Source organism: Protopterus annectens, chromosome 3.part0 (genome assembly GCF_019279795.1).
Source record: "Protopterus annectens isolate FY-2018-M chromosome 3.part0, PAN1.0, whole genome shotgun sequence".
NCBI lineage: Eukaryota > Metazoa > Chordata > Ceratodontiformes > Protopteridae > Protopterus > Protopterus annectens.
The window spans coordinates 1,187,334,558-1,187,355,642 of record NC_056731.1 but is presented as its reverse complement, the minus strand read 5'-3'; the positions used below and the strand labels follow the sequence as shown (position 1 = coordinate 1,187,355,642).

General features: G+C 39.0%; 1 long non-coding RNA gene across 1 annotated transcript in view; it reads right to left on the bottom strand.

Moving 5' to 3' along the window:
• Positions 1-2,269: 2,269 nt before the first annotated feature.
• LOC122797301 overlaps positions 2,270-21,085 on the bottom strand; it is a 170,060-nt gene continuing 151,244 nt past the window's right edge. The window contains exon 5 of the long non-coding RNA XR_006364059.1: positions 2,270-2,455. This is a non-coding gene — a long non-coding RNA (uncharacterized LOC122797301). The remainder of the gene's footprint in view (positions 2,456-21,085) is intronic.

The following is a 21,085-nucleotide window of genomic DNA, read 5'->3' as shown; positions in this document are numbered from 1 at the left end:
AAGGAAGGTCTACAATAGGATAGTGAGACCAGCTATGTTATATGGGTTGGAGACAGTGGCATTGACAAAAAGGCAGGAGTTTGAGCTGGATGTGGCAGAATTAAAGATGTTAAGATTTGGACTGGGTGTGACGAGGGTAGACAGGATTAGGAATAAGTATATTAGAGGGTCAGCCCAGGTTGGAAGGTTTGGAGACAAAGCCAGAGAGGCACGATTACATTGGTTTGGACATGTGCTGAGGAGGGATGCTGAGTATATTGGGAAAAAGATGCTAAGGATGAAGCTATCAGGTAACAGGAAAAGAGGAAGGCCTAAGATAAGGTTTATGGATGTGGTGAGAGAGGACATGCAGGTGGTTGGTGTGACAGATCATGATGCAGAGGATAGGAAGAAATGGAAACAGGTGATCTGCTGTGGTGACCCCTAATGGGAACAGCCGAAAGAAGATGATGAATAAAGGTCGTCAAATGTCATTCGGTGTGATGTGTTTCTTGAACGGGACCGGGACAAATAAAGAAAACTAAAATCATGATAGGCTACATAGCATCTGAGGTACTGCCTCATTTATACCTTTTCTCTAACTTGCACTGCTTTAATTAGTAGCCAAGCCATTAATGGATACCCATTTCATAATTTTGTTCATAGCAGCTTTTATACTTAACTTATTGTTATTAAATGACATGCATCTTGCAGGTTTTATACCAATTGTGTCTCTCAAACTGAAGTACCACTCGGGCATTGATCAATGAGGAATTTACATTGGAAACAGTAATAGCCCCAAGAAGAACCCTCAAAAATATCCTTTCCAGTTAGCAGCCAATCAAATTCATGAGTATTATCAGCCTGACTTCTCTATTTCACAGCTATGCTGCAATCATTGTAATAATAATAATAATAAAATAATAATACAGGTAGATATTCCTATCATTTATCATTTGTAGATTGTTCAGAGTAAGGCCTTTCGTTACTATTTTTATTCTGATCTATAGGTAACACTATTGCTTGCAATAGACTGCAGATTTCCTTGGATTTACTACAAAATCGAATTCTGATATTAAACCATGAGGGTTTAATAATTAAGTGCCTTAACAGCTAAGGTGCAGGATATGTATTCATTTTACTATATCTAATAACCTAGCATTTTCATCAAATAGTAAATGTGCATGAGGTGATGGCCTTACTGCACTGATTAAGTGATGTGTATTATGCTATGCCTACATAAAAGTGACTTATACATCCTATCAGTCTTTTATGTAGTTTATGGTTGTAAATCAAAGCACTGATTATTTGGTTTTAAAGCATCTCAAAGTGTCACAAAGTGATGGTACTACACTGCCTGAATCTGGAATTGTCATTGTTTTCTTAATCTCTTATTTGGAAATGAAGTTCCTCCGAGAGGTCAACTAAAGCAATGTCCTCTCTTTTGAAGGAGAATGTGAAAACTGCCATGAAGAAGTCAGTCTAACACCTGCAGAGAAATAGAATTTGTATGGATCATGCAAAAATCCTCTTCATCACTGGACAAATCAGAAGAATGATATCCTTTCCTTTTTAAGTTACCTTCTTTAACCTTTCAAGGTGTCTGCAAACATTTATGCATCTTTGATTTATTTATACACTGACACTAACCCAATAAAGTTAGCAACACAGTTGTCTACTGATTTAGTTCAGTTTCTTGCACCATATCAATGAACTTCCTTGTAACAATGTTAATCTCAGCAGAAGGCTACACTAAGAAAAGAGCCAAATTACAGGACGTGACAGTGGCTCTAGTGTAGTTTAGTATCAGTAAAGTGCTAGTTTCATCCAGCAGTGAAATATGTGGATCCATTCTGACTACAAGAGGCACAGATATAGGTACCAACAATGGTGCTGTTAGTTCTAACTACAAGAGGCACAGACACAGGTACTAGCAATGGTGCTGTTAGTCTTTTTGTGTTGAGACTACCAAGGCTGGGCTTTCATATAATTTTGGGAGTTGTTTGAATGGCAGTTCCCCTTCCCAGTTATAGTACTGGAACTGCGGTTTACACTTTTTTACATTCTTTACATACTTCCTTTGATGGTTGGACTTGGCTAAGTTGATTATTTTTTTTTAAATGTTTGCTCCCCATTAAAAAACACAGTTCATTTCATGAGATAATGCAGTTACTGTAGTAATAAATAGGATCAGTAACCTACCAAAATCACACTTCACCATTTTAATGTTCATTTGATTGAGGATATTTGAAGAAACTTTACATGGTAGTGAAACACAGACCACTAGGCAAATGTAATTACTGCAGTTTTTATTCAAGAAGTGAATTGCTTAGATTAGAGAGAGAAGTAAGGGAGGCTCCTAGTATCTCTGGCTATGTGTGCTAGCCTTGCATACTGAGCAAGATTTTAAGGAATGCTGTCATGAGACCACCACTGGCCTTCAGAGGGATAAATGCCCAGCTAATGGCAACTCTGTCTAGGAAAAAAAGACATAAAAAATGTTAAACCTAAACATTGCAATGCACTATTAATACATAAAATACAGCTTAAATTAAATTAGAAAAATGTAATTATTTTTTTTTCAAAATTAGTATAAAGGAATACAATTCCAGGAATTAAGAATATAACTTGTAAAATGTATTTATCCTCTAGAAACCAATTTAACATGCAATGTAATACAGACAGACACAGACATTCTTTATAAATTTGTTTTAAAATGGTAGATCTTATTCTTTCTTTTTTACTCTTATGTGCCGAATAAGATTGCACACACCTCTCAAAGACATTTTAAGAATCTAGTCAGGGACCACTGAATACTTCTCACATTTCAGTATCTAATGAAGAATGTATTCTCCACAAGGCACTTCGCTGATACAGGATGGTGTCTCCAAACTCATCTCACTTTTTCTTTTCATAATATTTCTGTTATATACTTCATCTCTATCTTTCAGAATTAGGGTTGTTTTATGTCTTTTGTACAGTACATTCAAATGTTTTCTTTTTATGTAAATGTTATCCAATGAATGTAAATTTTGTCTCCATAACTTTAACCCTGTTCTTTAGCATTATATTGTTCTCATAGTATTTTAATGCTTGATTAATTTGATGCAGTGGGCCAGATGCCTATTTGCAGACTTGCTACCACCATTCATTCACTTGTAAAACTACTTTAAGCAAGTCACTTGGAACCAGTTTTTCTTAAGTTAGTTCCAAGTCAGCTGTGGTTGTATCTATAACTTATCTATAACTGCTTTTTCACACATCACTTTATACTCATTTCTGAAATAAAGGGAGGGAAATTATTTGGTTGCACCAACTTATACAGTTTGTGTAATAGCTAATCTCTTGAGCTCCAACAAGATGCACGTTGCCTTAACTTTTGCTATGATTATTAATGACAGAATACTACTTCTGCACTGTATTCTGTCAAATACATGTAAGCAGTGAATGAATTTTTCCAATTGTACCATGTTGCAAGTTCACTTTCCATTTTGCATTTACAGAAAACATGAGTCTTAAGTGTTTAAATGCTTCCACCTATTCAACTGTATAACTTTCTAAGAAGGCTTGCACGTGTCTTTTTTCCAGCATCATAGGATCATAGGAGATTACTAGGTTATCGACCCAGAGGTGATTTTAAGTCTAGCTGTTTCAACCCAATGTAATGCCATAGAAGTGCTAGTCAATACCCAAGATTGCAATTAGTGATGACTGCCCATGTCCAGGAGGGTGGACAGTATCCTCAGTAAGAATTTACGGTGCCTCATCCACTCATCCAGGTTCCTTTTGAACAGTGTCATAGAGATGCTTTGTTTCACATGAATCGGTAGCCTGTTCCAAAGATGTAGCAGTTGCTGGGAGATAAATCTGTCCCTCCAGCATGTCCTACTTAAGTCACAGGCCATATTTAAGTCCCTGGAACAGGTAACCCTAGAACCATTTGATTTACAGATGTGCAGTAAATTTATTAGGTTTGGATCTTGGATTGCTCTGTAGGCCAGGCATAAGTCTCCCCTAAGAAGTCTATACAATACAGAGTGTAGCGACAGGTATTTTAGTCAGTCCATGTAAGGTATATTCTGGAGGCCCTTGATCTTCTTTGTTAGAAACCTCTGAGGTCTCTCTAATTGTTGTAGATGCTTCATACAGTACATGCTGGATGGAGTGTTATACTCAATTATGGGCCAGATAAGTGCCACGTATAGGGGGTTATAACCACTTTTACTCTCGAGGTGATACCTTTACTAATCAAGTGTGCTATATGGAAAGCTCTCCTTACTATGATAGACACGTGGTGGCCTAAGTTAAGGTCACAGTCAGCCGGTGATCCAGGGTATCTTACCACTTCATGGGTACGTTAGGGTATTGTTGTTGATTTGATAGTGTGAAGGGACATTGTTTGTGCCGAAGAGAATGATGATGCATTTTTTTGCATTCAGTTTGAGACCTTGACTAGTACACCAGTCATTGGTCTGCATGAAACCCTCCTGAAGTATACTAATATAATTTGGGGATTCAATGATTGCACCTAGCTTGCAGTCATCTGCAAACTTGGTCAGCTACAACCCCTTAGTTTTTACCTGAACTTCTGAGAAGTATATTCCAAACAGCAGGGGGCACAGCACTGACCCCTGTGGCACCCCTCTGGTAACAGGTCTGATGGTTGATGTGGAGTCACCCACTTGGATAGTGCGTGTCTGGTTTGTGAGCCAATTGGCAACCCATCTTACAACTAAGGGGTTTTACTTTCAGTTTGCTAAGTTTATCGATAATGCCTAAATGTGGGATTGTGTTGAAAGCCTTTGCCAAGTCGAGATATGCTGTATGCACAGATTTGCCCTCATTAATGGCCTTGGCCACACTTTCAAAGGAATCCACCAGATTTAACAGGCAGGATCTGCCCTTCACAAAGCTGAATTGGGTAGGAGCCAGGGTTTGGAAGTCACCTATGTCTTTATTTATGGAGTCCATAATGATGAGGCTGGTCAGGCTTATGAGTCTGTAATTCCCCGGGTCTGTTGCTAGGCCACTGTGGAGGGGAATAACTGTACCTGTTCTCCATTCCACGGGAACAAAGCCTGTGGTTAGGCTATGTATGAAAATGGTACTTAGTGGTGATGCTAGATCATGTTTTAGTTTGTTTAGAAGACAGCCTTGGATATTATCTGGTTTCATAGAGGCTGTGTTTTTTGCCTTTGACAGGACTTTGAGGAAACGCTCATCAGATATGTAAAGTGGTGGGGAAGTTTTGGGGAGGGCTTGTTGCAAGTTAGGAGAGGATAAGGGAGTGAAATTGTTTCCAAACCTATTTGCTAGCAGGTTTGCTATCTCTGTGGGGTCAGTGTGTGTGATACCATTGGCCACTAGTTCTGCACATGCTTGGGTCCTACCCTCTAGGTTACATAAGTAGCTGTAAAAGGCCTTATGGTTATCCTTGGCAGTACTTGCTAGGTTTCTCTCAAAGCAACTCTTAGATGATTTGACAAGTTGTCTTATTTGCCTGTTGAGGCTGAAAAGGGTGCTTTTCCATTGTTGGGTCCTTGTCTTTGTTTTATTGGACAGCAACTTTTTGTTTATTGTAGAGTTAGGGCAGCTTGTTTTTGCTTGGGGCTCTGGCTTTGATTCTTTCTGGTACAGCCAAGTTTATACACTTATGCAAATGATTGTACAGGACTTTAGACTGAGTTACCACTTTCAGCCTGGGGTGGGGCTTGGAATGAATTTATACATTCACCTAGGAGCGTTTTAGTCTGATTTCACACTTTGTGAGTTCTGGTGTTAGTGTCATTTTGAATGTGACTGATTTGTGGTCAGTCAACTAATGAGGGTCCAACAGTTGCAGCAGTGTACCCATTTGACATGTTGGTGAAGACCAGATCTAGAATGCGTGTTCCTCTTTGCCGAGTATGGACAATTTGTTCCAGGGAATTTGAATTCACAAAGTCAAAGAACTTTTGCACTAGTGAGTTTGGGCTAGAGTAGGTTTCCCAGATGGTGCGATAATTGAAATTCCCCCATAACCAGTGTGTTTGGTAAAATTTGGATTTGTTTAGTTAAGTAGGCTTCATGGGTGTCATGACTCATGGAGAGGGATCAATAACTGGCTAGGACTTGGATGGGGGTCTTACCCACCGTAACCTGGACCTGGAGTAATTCCATGGAGTTGTTCAGTCTAACTAGATGGGAGGTGAATTTATCTCTAATATAGATTGAAACACCACCTCCTTTGGTTTCCACACATTCATTTTGCTGTCTAAAGTTGTGTAAGGCATTGTAGCCTTGCAGGGCTGGGATACTCTCTGAGGCCTTAAACCAGGTTTCCGTGACTGCACAGACATTTGCATTTTCTAGTGACAGAAGTGCTTCCAGAGAGTGCAGCTTTTGGTTTAAGCTCCTAGCATTTAACAGCATGACCCTTATTTTGTTCATATTGGTTGATTTCACATTGGTCATATTGTTTTTGAGACCTTGGGGAGGCAAAAGCCTTTGCCAGCCACCAAAAGCCTAGGGGTGCCTGGTGCAAACCATCTCTGGCAAAGCAGTGAGGTTTGTCGAACATGGCTTCTCAAGCAGACAGGAACTGGATTCCCTTTGAATGACACCAAAAACTAAGCCAATTATTGAAATCAATCATTTTTTGTTTATATTGTGGCATCGTTCTAGGTGAAGGTAGTATGCTGTTCAAAACTAGGGACATACCTGCCTGGGACACATGCTCGATCAGGTCTCTCTTCATATAGTCCAGTGAAGTATGTCTCAGGTCATTCACACCAACATGAACTATGCAAGCGTCATAATGGTAATTGTTCCTGTGAAACCTGAGTGCATGCGTGATTTGACAAATCCTGGCACTGGACAGGCAGCTGACCATGACTTTCTCCTTGTCCGACCTGATGAGTGGAACACCTGTGTGTCTCACTACTGAGTCTCCAATGACAAGAAAACTTGTTTTATGAGTGTTATGCCTTACGGGCTTGGTAGGTGAGACACTGGTGTTGCTATGTGTCATGGGAGCTGTGGAGACTGTGTTAGATGCAGCCTTCTTGTGTTTTGGAGGTCTCTGGTGTTTCAGTAAGTTTTTTGAGAGAACCTCCACATATGTGAATTTACGTGTTCGATGGCTGCAATGTATATGAGTAGTGATATGTGTAAGAATAGTGTTGCTATGTGAAAATGCAGTGGTGGGTGGGTTGACAACCTACTCTGTGTTCCTGTTTTGAGGGAGAGAGAGCATGGATTCTAGATTCTTGGTGTAAATACATCTCTCACACTCTGTACTAGATTATGTTATTAGTAGAGGGCTGTCTGTGTACATGAGGCAATTGCTACACTGCCTCAAGAGACCCAAGTCAACAAGGTTGACAGGAGAAACAAGGGTAGTCTAACTATCATTATTGCTAGGTTGAAGACCATTGTCACTAGAGGTGGCTTTTCAGAAACGATCATGGAGGAACTCAGTGAATGGACATCTGTCTGTTTTTTAGGGAAAATTTGATGAATTTAGCTGTCTGGCTTTGCGTACAATAAAGCAGCAGTCCGCAGTGCTGCATGATATGCAAACAAGCAGAAACCTGCTCAAATGGAGGGACTAAATACCAGAAGCTAAAACCTGAAAAAAACCTCTAACAAGATTCAAAAGTGCCAATGGGGATGCTTATTCCAAGCCCTAGAACGACCTCCCTTTACCAGTCAAGTCCCAAACAGCACAATTCTCTCACAAAGGTGCAGATATGCCCCTTCCAATCCAAGATGGCCTGAAAAACATGCTCAGAAGAAACAAACTACTACAAACAGTTTAAGAAGCAGCAGGCCTCGATCTGGACTTTGCTACAGCTACTAGCTACCCTAGTTTCAGTGTGAAATACTAGGGAATGTTTAACACAGCAGAAACATAGCAGTAACATACTGAAAAATATTTAAAACATCAGAAAATCAGCCAGGAGGCTCTTATGAATGATTTAAACAGTTGATAGATCAGTTAACTGAATACTGCTTGGCAGGAAAACCAGAGCAGGCAGAATAGATAGATTTAAAACAGTGAAACAATATCAGTAAATACTTAAACAGTGGAAACAACAAAAAAGCTTTCTAAACAGTGAAAAAAGCAATACAATTTGATTTTACAGGCACAGAGTAGCAGGCAATTGCAGCATAACAGTGTAGTTTAGAACACAATAAATACAGTATAAAAGTAGGCAGCAAGCAATAAAAGAGTGCAGTAAATAGTATAAATAAGCAAAAAAAACTTCATTAAACACCACAAGCTTACTTTTTTATGTAGGTTGTATTTTAATTAAAATTCTTCAACAATTTTCTTTAAATTCTTTAATTGCACTCTTGCTCCATGAATCAACAGGATAAACAATTACATGCCATTTTCTTTCCTTATTTTGAGTGTATTTTTTAATTTGAAGGATGTCTTTATTATTCTGTTCATGCATGTTAAAAGCATCCAAAAGGCAATGATGAAAACTGCAGCTAAATAATCCCATCATTGACAATTGTTTCTAAAGTTCTAATATTATTGAAAAAAAATCATGAGGGACATATATAATAATGTAATCAGATGATAATTCTCTGCATTTTATTTGTCAACTCTTTTATAGTTTAGAAGTATAATACTTCCTTTCCAACATGTATGAAACTTTATTGCTGAATTGATTGTCCATATTGGAAGGACAGCATTTGTGCTCACTTCTATTTTAAGTATTGAACAATTCATTGGGCAGTCTGTCTATCACTGGTGCTTTTTCTTTTTCTAAAACAGTTTATCCTATTTGCATGAAAATATTGTATTAAGCACTTAATACCTTTATCATGTACATTGAATCTGCATGCGTGTTCCAATGCAAAAATGTTATAGGTTCATAGGTATATACTAGGATAGGGCCCTTATAATCCTAGCCATTCAACCCAAATGTGACCCACAATATTGATTTATATAGAGGGCGATTTACTGACTGCCTCTGTCCATCAGAGATATAGGCACAAGACCAGAGGTGAATTTCTAATTACTCATCCTTTGGTCCAAGTTACACTTAAATAGGGATAGGAAGGAACTCTGCTTCAGTGGATGAGGAGCCTGTTCCAGTGAATGGGGATTCTCTGAGAAACATAACTGTCTGTCTAACATGCCCTATTTATGTTGCAATCAAAACTTAGGTCATTTTATCTAGTAGTTCTGATCCTGTTTGTTTTGTGGATGTGCATATGGTTCATCAAAACAGAGTCCATGGATGCCTTGTATGCCAAGCAAAAATCACCTCTCAGAAGCCTGTACGAGTCTAAGTAAAGAGACAGGGCTTTGCGGTGATCAGTGTAGGACATTGAGTTTACTTCCCATATTCTTTTTGTAAGGAACCTGTGTGGACATTCCAGTTGCTGCATGTGTCTGGTCAGGTACATACTGAAGGTAGCATTAAACTTTATGAAGAGTCTGATGAAGCTTGAGTATGAGTTTATGATGACCTCTCCAGACCTAGATGCCATGCTCTTACTTACAAGTTGAGCAACATAGAAGTATCTTCTTAATACCTTGGATACATGTTAGCTGAAGGCTATGTTATTATCTACATGAGTTCCCAGATCCCTGACTAGTTAATCAATTTTTAGGGATGCTTCATACAGGGCAGCAGACTTCCTCAAAGATATTATAATTAATTTCTTGGTACTGCATTTTAAGCCATGGTTATGGCACAAAGAGTTTGTCTGTGCTGGACCTTCCTGAAGGGTGTTCTCATCTTGGGGGAATTCAATGACTCCTCCCAGTTTGCAGTCATCTATAAACTTGGTTAGCCAGAGGCCTTCGACATTGGCTCTGACATCTGAGAAGTAAATGCCAAAAAGTAAAGGGACCAACACACAGCCCCTGGGGGACTTCACTGGTGGCTGGCCTCTTTGTAGAGGTGGCCTCACCAGTTCTCACCTCCTGGGTCCTATCAGTGAGCCAGGTAGCTCTCCAGAGTATTATAAAGGGGTATATTCCTAGTTCTGTAATTTTGTTGACAATACCCCAATCAGGTATTGTATCAAATGCTTTGGCTAGGTCTAGGTAGGCAGTATGCACCTTTTTCCCCTCACCCATTACTTTAAAGACCTTTTCAAAGAAGTCCACTAGATTCAGTAAGCATGACTTTCCTTTGACAAAGCCAAACTGTGATGAATCCAGTCTCTGGAGCTCTCCCATGCCCTTGTTGATAATTTCCATGGCTTTGCAAATAAGACTGGTCAGTCTAATGAGTCTGTAGTTTCCAGGATCTGATGTAGACCCTCCCTTATGAAGAAGGATGACCAGTGCACTCCTCCATTCATGTGGTACAAAACCTGTTTTAAGACTATATTTAAATAATGACTCCAAGGGTCCCAGTAAGTCACATTTTAGACTGTTCAGGAGGCATCCTAGGATGTTATCAGTGCCTACTGAGGTCATATTCTTGGCTTTAGTGAGTGCAGCCAGTACATGCTCCCTAGTTATAGTTGCAGGGGTTATGTTCAAGGCTATCTTGAGGGGGGGGTTGGTTTGGGATGAGAGGTGAGCAATGCTGGAAGTGAATTTGTCTGCAAACAGATTTGCTAAATTTCCAGGTTCAGTGAATTTGACAACATTAACCACCAGTTATGCATATTGCTGCATGCTACCTTTGAATTTCTGACATAGCTGTAGAAGGTCTTAAGGTTATCTTTCACCTGGAGTGGGGGGGCTATCCTAACCTCAAAGTTGGCTTTGTTTGACCTACTTAGCCCTCTTAGTTGCCTATTTAGTTTGATGAGAGTGTTTTTATCTTTATGGGAATTACCCTTCCTGATTTTTTCACAGTACTGTTCCTTTTGCTGTATATCCTGTTTAACTTAGGATGCCACCAGGGAAGTTTGTTTCTAGGGCTAGTTCTGGGCTTCTGGTAGGTACAGCAGCATCTATGCAGCCACTGATATAGTTGTACAGAGTTTCTGAGAGCAATTCAGCATAGGCTGTTGTGTTCTCGGGGTTTAGAGGGGGGATGACATTTTGACAAACCATCACTCAATAAAATGTAATTTGCCTTGGACTAGTTACTAACTGCTTCTGGTTTTAAAGGGATTACAGAGTTGATTTTGTTTTTGATGGATGGTGCAGTGGCATAGTGGTTGTGTTAATGCCTCACAGCAAGAGATTCACTGGTTCAATTCTTGACTGGGGTGCCTTCTGTGTGGAGTCTGCATGTCCTCCAGTGGCTGCTGGTGATTTCAAATCAAAGGGGAGCTCCAGGAGACAGATGAATGGGTGGGGCCAATTGGAAGGGGTGTGGACAATTAGAAAGGGGTGGGGCTATGCTAAAAAACACAAAAACTAAGACTTTAATTAAATACACAACCCTGGGTGCCACTAACAAACTGTCATTATGAGAGTCCAATCAAGACAAAAGGAATTTTAGAAGAAAAAAATATTTCAGTGCATTGGCTACATGACAGCTTACTTAATATCTAGATGGAAACAAAAGGGTTGTGATTACTTTTTAGATATATTATTGGAATGCCAGTCAAAATCAAGAATAAAAAATAAGCAGCACTCAACTTAAACCACTTCTCCTTGCACTGCAGTTCTAATTATAATTTATATTCAGCTTTTTAAAAGTACCAAGTAACATGCTGAAAGGGACAATCTCTGTGATACCCCCACTTGTAAAAATGTTTCTTATCTAAAAAAGACCTGCTGCCTGACAAGAACTATCTACTTGTTTCATGGGGAAAACATGATCAAAGTAAAACATGAACAGCAAACAAGAAACAAGCTCAAGATAAATTGCTTAAAGGATTACTGCACAGGTTATGGACCACACATGATAGATTGGCATTCTGTTTAGTTTACGGGTAAAGCCTGCAAAGATGACTGCAAGTCTCCAACAAATGTAATGAGCTTCTGAAAGTACTGTAATCCTGTTCTTTATTACAAATACTGTCATATGTATTTCCATACCTAAGGCTTATATGCTATCTAGTTATGTAAATATTCTCTGCAGGGCAACAACAAAAAGGCTTTCAATGTTGGTAATTCTTTAATAGTATGCTTATTAAAGCTTACTTGCATCTTACAGTCTCAGACAAGTTTACCTGATGGTCATTAAAGCATTGCTACTTAAATACAGAGCAACAGGCACTGCAAGAACACACATTTTCTGAATAATAAGGAGCATAAATCAACAGTATAAAAATATGACAGAAAAATCGGAACATTCTGCAAAATCAAGGACAGACGAAAAGCCACTGTAGTACTTGTGTCTACCTTGGATGGAGGGATACTCTGCACACTTACACTGCATAACTGCTCCTTGCCTTGCTTGGACACATCCAGAGTCACTACGTGGGGGAGTGGGGTGCAACAAGTATGCCACAATTTGAAATGTCTCTGGCTGATGGTGATGGCCCTGACACATTTGTCATACCTGTCAGCCTCACAGCAAGAAATCTAGACAAAGCCATAAACAGAAGTGGGACAAAGGCCCAAAAATAAGCACAATTTTTAAATATTGTTCTTATAAACCTAGAAAGATAATAGAATAGTATGTCTTGCATTAGTATGAATTTTCTGAAGGGTATGGAATTTGAAACTCAAATGTCTGTCATTATTTTCTAACTTCAGTCTTTAATGATTTGCCACTAATTTGCCAGAAAACCACAATTTGATGAAAAACAGACCGAAAATGTGATGCAAAAATATAAAATAGCCACATAATACAGCTGGGAACCCATCAAAGAAGGGGCATTTTCTTAGCATTAGTACTATTAACTTGAGCAGCTGATAAAATAAGAAACTCTACATGCATTTCTGAAATTAAAAGTAATCTATAACTCTGATCATTACAATTATTTATTAATTGTAAACCCTCTACATTTTCTTTCAAATTTGCCATTTTACACAGGGATTATTAGGGGGAGAGCAACATTTTGAGCCAAAATTGGGGACAGTTGAGAGGTTTGGATATACCCAATTCTATAAAGTGATTTATTTGTCTATACCACTCATCCTCTTAACGCAGGAAATCTGGACAAGGCCAAATATATTGGGGGAGCATACAAACAGTACTAAAAATTGCTCTTGCATAAACGTAGACAGTTAACAGAACAGCAGGGTTTGCTTTAGCATGCATTTTCTGAAGAGTATGAAGTCTGAAACTCAATGTCTGTCATTATTTAGTGACGTTATTCCTAAATGATCTGCCAGAAAACCAGAAATTTTATGAGGAACAAATCAAAAATAAGAAGCAACAATCTATTCATTCTGCAAAAATCTGGACATTTAAGAGGTATAGTTCAGCCAGGGCTGTATGAGTTTGCCACCTTTCCCCCTCACAAAATCATGGTCAAATGGGGCCTCCCCCCTGCAGCTATTCCAATGTCCCATTACTTGGCTGTTTCGCCCCATTTACCATAAACACTGTAATGTGCATACTGCTTTAGTTCTACAATGATTTGGATTTCATTTAAAAGTATTATTTTACAGCACAAACACTAATTGTCATCTGCTAAACAAAGCAATGCAGTCTCACAATGAAAATAGACTTACCATTAAACTTCTCTGCCCTTGAAACTCACATTAATTGAAACAGCATTGCAACCCACATTCAAAGAAAATACATCTGGCCAGTGGCAGATAAAGATTAACTTTGGGCTGTTTTCAAATTATAGGCCCCTTGCACAGGAAACATACATGTGTTCTTTGATACACCTTCCTGATTGTATTAAATTATATTCCTTGTATAATACATTTGAACATTTTTCAGTAAACAATAAAACAAAATGCATGCACCAGTAATGACAAAACTGCCTCATTCAGAGCATTTCCAAACTTCTACAATCCACCAGTATCAGTAAATATGCATAATCTCTGCAGAAGTAAAAGTCATCCAAATAATTCCACATTAAAGATATCTGTAACTAATGAAGAGATTGCTGCTAGCAAACAGCTTTATATTTCATTGTTTCATCTACAAATAAAGTGCCTGTTACCATTGAGGAATAAATTGCCTATGTTACATTAGAAAAATGATAAGCTAGTAATACTGCAATAGGGAATGGATGGCAAACTGATAACAGGTTCATTGTTACTAGTTATCTCCACTAAACAGAACAGTCTCAGGACTGCAGCATCCACCCCCTTTAAGAGTAGAACACAGTATAGTATCAGCAATGTATCTATATACTGTGAGAGTAGAACCCAGAGCCTTCTGCATCAAAAGCAAGTATACTACCTGTTGTACTATTAACAATACAAACAAACTCAGCATAAGGAGCATTAAACTTCTCTTCAAACTCTTAGCTCCTTGTAAAATCCACTCAACATTCAACTGTGTCTGTCAACTTTGAACCGCAAGAAATCTGGAAAAAGCCAAACTTTATTGGGGGGGGGGGGGCAAAAGCCCAAAAACTAGGAACACATTTTAAACATTGCTTGTATAATCTTGGAAAGTTGCTAGAATAAAATGCTTTGTCTAACACACACACACACACACACACACACACACACACACACACACACACACACACACACACACACACACACTGTGTAAAAAGCCCGCCAAAGCAACATTTGTTTTCTTTCTTTTTTACAGTGGTTTCTTTTCTTTTTTCTTTCTTTCTTTATTTCTGTTTTACAGCTGAGGGGCTGCAGTCCTGCAGCCCAATAGCACGAACTGCTCCTGATGTTCTCCCTGCATTCATGTGGGTTTTCTCCTGTTGCTTCAGTTTCCTCCAATGCTACAATGACATGCAATTGGAGCTTTTCTCCCTGGGCCTCTGCTGAACATTGGCTTGTTCCAAGTTGGACTTTTCCAGTAAACAAATGTTAAATAAATAAAAAAAAGAGACAACTTTATGGTTGGACCTTACTAGGGAGGATGGGACATTGTAAGTTGCAGTATTCTCACATATTTTTGAGCATGAGGTCCAGTATGTTGGAGCCTCTAGTGGGCATATTGACTATTTTGTCAACAGTGTTTATATTTATGAAGTCCATGAATCTCTGGGCATTTAGATTTGAGGCCGTGTAGGCTTCCCAGTCTGTAGAGGAGTAATTAAAGTCTCCCATGAATACGATGTTAGGTTGGATGCTAAGTGTCTCTGGTAGGTCCACACATGCATTGTGAGCTTCTTGGGACATGGATAGTGACTTACAACTGGCTAGGATATGGTATGAGATGTTGTCAGTGGTGATCTGCATGTACAAGAACACCAGCACTTCATCCTGTTTGACCACCCTAGATGCACACCTCAACCTTTAGCACTTGTCTTGCAGCTACTGGTCTAAACATGTATAAGACACTGAAATCTTGCACTGCTGGAGTACTCTCTGCCTCTTTAAACCATATCTGCATAACTGCAAAAAAATGTTTATATTCTGAAGTGTTAGGAGGGCTTGGAGGAAGTGTAGTTTTTTTATTTAGGCTGCTGGCATTGAGCAGTAACATCTTGAGGTTAATTTGAGTTGATTTTGCTATGTCTACAGGTTTGCCAGTTTGGCATTGCCTAAAAAAGCACTATGAGAGTGGATAAAGTTTTAACCAGCATTCAAAAGCCTAGAGGGAAAAGGTGCAGGCCATCCTTGGCAAAGTAACATGGTCTGTTAACCATGTCCTCCCAAGCTGGCAAGTATTGAATCACCTTATAATGAAAACAAAAAGACAGCCAACTAGTTGTTGAAATCCATCATTTTTTGCTGATATTGTGGTATCATCCTCAGTGATGGTAATATACTGCTCAATGCTAGGCTCATACCAGCCTGAGACACATAATCTGAAAACTCCATAATGTTTCTCTTCATATAGTCCAGAGAGGTACATTTCAAGTCATTTATACCTACATGGACTATGATGGAATTACACTGGTACCTGTAGCATAATGACTTGTGTGCATGCATGATATGGCAGATCGTGGCTCCATATAAGCAACTATCTTCTTCTTGTTCATCCTGGTTAGATGGGCATCAGTATATCTTACAATGGAGTCCCTTGTGATGAGGGTCCTGGGAAGTGTGTTTGCCTGCTTTAGTGGCTTTGTGTTTGGGGCTCCACTGAGAGTGACAGCATGTTTGGTGTTAGGTGCTGTTTTTTCTAAGTGCCTTTGCTAAGGTATAGCTTTGAAAACAAGCAGTCTAGGTGATTGTTGCTGTTTAGGAAGATTGTTTTAAGTGCCTCAGCATACTTTAGTACATGTGTGAGTTGTGCGCAATGTGAGGCGAGTGTTATGTGCGTGGTTTCAACAACCTGATGTGCGAGAGTTTCACCTCCAGTGTCATTGTGTAAGTATACCTCCCACATACAGTGTCTGCTTCTTTAAGGATTACATGATTGTCAGTAAACATGGGAAAATTACTACTTTGTATCAAGATGTCTATATCCACCAAGCTGGCTACAGAGAAGTTAGGAAATTACATATCCACATGTCCAGTCCTTTGATTGGTGGGCTACAAGGTAGTGGAATATTGTGGTGGAAGACTGCTGCGGGTGCTTTGTTGGTGCACACTAATAGCGGTGCTTTATTGGGGCAGATTATCTTATGCTAAACAGCAGAATATTTTACTAACTTTAATGTTTAAACAATACTGAAATCTGCTAAATATGTAGGTCTTTCCTCTCGCTGCCCAGCTAGCTGCTTTAAGATTGCTGATGCACAGGGTATTTTCTCTGTGTTGCTGCTTTACAGGGTGCAGTCTTATAGACCACTTTACATGGAAAATTTGCTTTCTAGGTGTTTGCTACTGTACAGGGTAAGCTATACAAAAATGCAAAATTTATAACAGCACAGAAAACCAAGGAATAAGTCCTCTGGCCAATAAAACTACTATACTATCAGTCCTTTTGTGATTTTTCAAACTCAGGCAGACCAGGCAAACATCTCTTGTCACAAGATGAATAAACCTAGCCTTACTAATTTAAAGACACAGTAGAAGAGACCCACAAGTGCAATTCTGGAACAAACCAATTAAACAGCTAGCTGGAAATCCCTTGCTGAAAGCAATTTCAAGACAGTCTTACAGCAGTAAGTGAGAGGAAGACCAATTTTTTTACAAAACAAAAAACAGTGAAATGCACACATAAAAGCAAGAAACAGTAGCAATCACTCAAAATAACTTAAGCATGTGTGATTTTGCAATCAAAGGTACGTATAACTGGGTAAATGTAAAATACTTCTGGGAAGCAGGCTAGTTCTACAAGCTTTGCTGAGCTCTAGGAAAGTGAGCAGAAGACATTGTATAGTAAAGGAGAGTTGCTAAGCATTTCCATATAATATGATTTTCTAGTACTTATAGCATTAGCAATTTTGTGGGAGTAGAGAGAGTCACCATGATAGTTATGGGATTGGGAAAACTTTAGCATTAGCTTGTTGGAGGATATGAGGGAACAGGGATTTGTACTAGGTTAGACAAGGTTAGAGAGAGCAGGGCAGTTACTGGGTTGGAAGATTATTTTGTGGGCCATAATAAATTGACTGATAAAAAGTTAGAGAGTTCTAGCCAGATGAGCTGGGAGAGGGCAGTGCAGTGGTGAGTCCTGTATGGATGATTAGTGGCAGACTTGGCGATTTTGATGTAGCAGGATTCAGGGTTATTGAGCTCAGTTTTAAGTAGGTTTGTGAATATGTGAGAACCATATAGGAGGGTGGAAAGCAGGTGTGACCTAGCAGTGGCCAGTCTGGCACTCTGAGTAAGGCATGGTTTAGCCCTATAGAGGGTATGTAGTTTGGTTTGTACTTTCCTGATAGTCAGAGAAATATGTTTGTCAAATTTTAGATTCTTGTCTGTTGTGACACCCAAAAGTTTAGTCTGGTTAGTGGGTTCTATTTTGGTTCCATTTGAAGACAGGATTGTGGGGGCGGACTGACATGGTTTGGATATTTTCTTCCAGAAGACTATTATCTTAGTTGTGTTTAAGTATGAGTTGATGCTCTGAGAGGATTTTTTTCTATGTCCTGAAAGAAAGTTTGCATTTGTATTTGAAGTTCTTGTGGTGAGGGGGCTGAGCATATAAGTGTGGAATCATTGGCATACTGGACAATGTGGGCTAGTTAAGTTTCTGAGCTGAGGTTGTTAGTAAATATGGTAAAGAGGAGGGGACCATGAATGGAACCTTGGGGTATGCCAACTGAGATGGGGAATAGGGAGGAGAGACTGTTTGCCCATTTCGTTGCTTGCTGATGATTGGAAGTATAACTATGAAACCAGGTCAGGGATGAAGTAATGAGGCCATAAGATGAGAGTTTGTCTAGAAGTAATTGGTGAGAAACAATGTCAAAGGTTTTGGACATATCAAGAAAGATAGAAGAGACAGAGAGACCTTTATTTTGGAGATGGTTAATGGTGTTAGTGAAAGTTATTAGGGCTGTGCTAGTACTATGTTTATTTCGAAAGCCATGCTGAGAACTAGACATCAGGTTGTGACTAAGAAGGTGGTGAAGGAGTTAACTATGGATGCATTTTTCTAAGATTTTTGCGAGGGGATAGAGGATGGCTATGGGATGGAAGTTGGTTCATTCTTTAGATGGTCCACCTTTGTGGAGGGGAATGATGTGTGATACTTTCCATAGAAGGGGGACGTATTGTTTTGTAATGGATGATTGATCAATATAGATATGGGAGTAGGCAATAGAAGATGCAGTAATCTTTAAAAATTCATTAGGAAGGTGGTTAGCAGCAAGACAGCAGAGTTTTAGCTTGGTTATGATATATTTTATGTAACTAGTTTGAATGGTATTAAAAGTGAGGGGGTTGGGTTGTCTGAAGTAGGAGTGGGAAGAGTAAGTGGCTGGATAGACTGGGTACCTAGTAGAATGGTTATGGAATTAATAAAGTGAGAGTCAGTGTTGTTTGAAGAGACTGGGGTAGGGGTTGTGGTATGACTGTGGCTAAGGAGATAGTTAATGCTTTGCCAGAATTTTTGGGGGCTGTTTAGGTGTTTTTGTTGACAGGTTTAGAAGTAGGTTTGCTTGTCATTTTTGATTTGTTTCTGAGCTAAATTTCGAAGCTGTTTATATGCTATGAAGTTGGCTGTATTTTTGGTGGTTTGTTAAGCTGACCACGCTCTATCTCTATGTTTAAGTAGCAGTTTGGTGTCATTTGATAGCCAAGGTAGTTGCTTGGCTCTTGGACATACTTTTCTTGTGGGAGCAAGACTATTTAGACTGTTAAGGAAGGTGTTGTTAAAATATTGGACAGCCAGATATAGATGGAGGTGTTTAAGTGGTGTCTGGTCACATTGTTGAAGTAATAGATTAAAGGTAGAGGGGGAGAAGGTTTTTTTTTAACTATGGATGTATTTATAGGAGATGTTGCTTTGAATGTGTATGCATTTTCTGTAAAGGTTGGAGAATGGTCACTAAGGGAGTCTGGCAGGCAACCAGCTAGGTAGTGTAGGCTGGGTCTGTTAGTCAGAATCCAGTCTAGTGTTGACTGCTCATGGGAATGCTTGTCTGTGCGAGTTGGACAGGTTTTATATATATATATATATATATATATATATATATATATATATATATATATATATTTGTTACTGTGCCTAAAAATATACAGAGGCTTTATTCCTGGTGATGTACAATGTTGCTCCCTGCTAGGGCCTACCCTCTTTGCAGACATGAACAAAGAGTTCAACATTGTCTCCGTCTGCATCTCTAGCAGTGTGAAATGTCTCATACTATTTACTCCCACAACTACAGAGCTGTAACTATAAATGAGGCAGTGCAGGGACCTAAGAGCCCTAGTGACAGCCATAATCATTGCACTAGAGAGTCAGTCATCACTCTATTTTTTGTTAACCTGGTAAGTGTTGTGTAAGTATGTCTTACAATGGAGTCACCAATGATGGTTCTATATCACTTCATCGAATCCTCAATCTATCGAACCCCTATTCATCGAACTTAAGAAATCCCCCTACACTCCCCTAATTATATATACAAACTCTGAGTTCATGCTACACTGGAGAAAAGGGCAAATTTGTAAAAGTGGGCAACTAACTCCCCGCCCTGGGAAAACTTTTCAATAACATAAGTGTTCACTGAAATGATGTTCAATTTTTCTAAGCTTGACAAATGGTGGTTCTTTGGACTGAGGATTCGAAGACGTGATAGGGACCAGCAAATGACTGAAATATTTCTTGGATGTACTGAATGTTTATGGGACCTTAAAAGTACAAGATATCATGATGTTTAGGAAGCCTGTATAAAGATGTCTTTATTACCTCACAATATGTAGGAGTAATGTCTTAAATCCATTCAACCATCCATTCAGCAGTCCAACCTCTTCACACCACCTAGCAACCTTCCACTCAACTAAACCACTAACTCCACTGCTAAACTACTATTTTATTTCTCTTTTATCTTTTTCCCATACTACAACTTCTTAGATGGTTACTACCACATTTCTACAATTAACAATTAGCCTTATTGATGCTCAAGGCATACTTACAGCCACTCTGTAACACATTAATTTCATCCTACATGCTTGCTTACTATCTACTAGACATACTTATCTTTTGCTAAATATTCCTCTGCATCCATCTACCTCAGAAATTTAGAACTCCTTAATTCTCCAAATATTTAATTAGCTGCCGACTGGACGTGTAATGTTTTGTCCACTGCCACTACAGCTACTCTGTAGTCAAATGTTATCACTGTTCTTCATCTTAGTCTGTGAATATTGTATAAAGCATGCCTGATATTCATGATTATAATTGTCTATGAACTTATATATTGTACTGTATTGCCTATGGAGCTTTTCTCCCTGGGCCTCCACTGAAAACGGACTCTTTTTGGCCCAGTGGACTTCCCTGGTCATCAAACTGAAATAAATAAAAAAATAACATAAATAAATAATGTAGTGCTGTTGTGACACTGTTTACTGATAGTGGATGGAATGGGGAGATTAACCTCCAAATTAAAAATATCGGCATATTTCTCACTTGTAGAATTAGTATGTTAGAAGAAGTGGGTTGCAAATAAACATGAGTTAGTTTAGTTTCTACACTGCCTCATAAAATGAAATGCTGGTAGGCTTGCTAAAGATGAGACTATAGCAGGTAGGGATGGGTTCCTATTAGAAGACCGAAGACTCATTCTTTTGACTGCATCTTGGTTGAACTTAAAA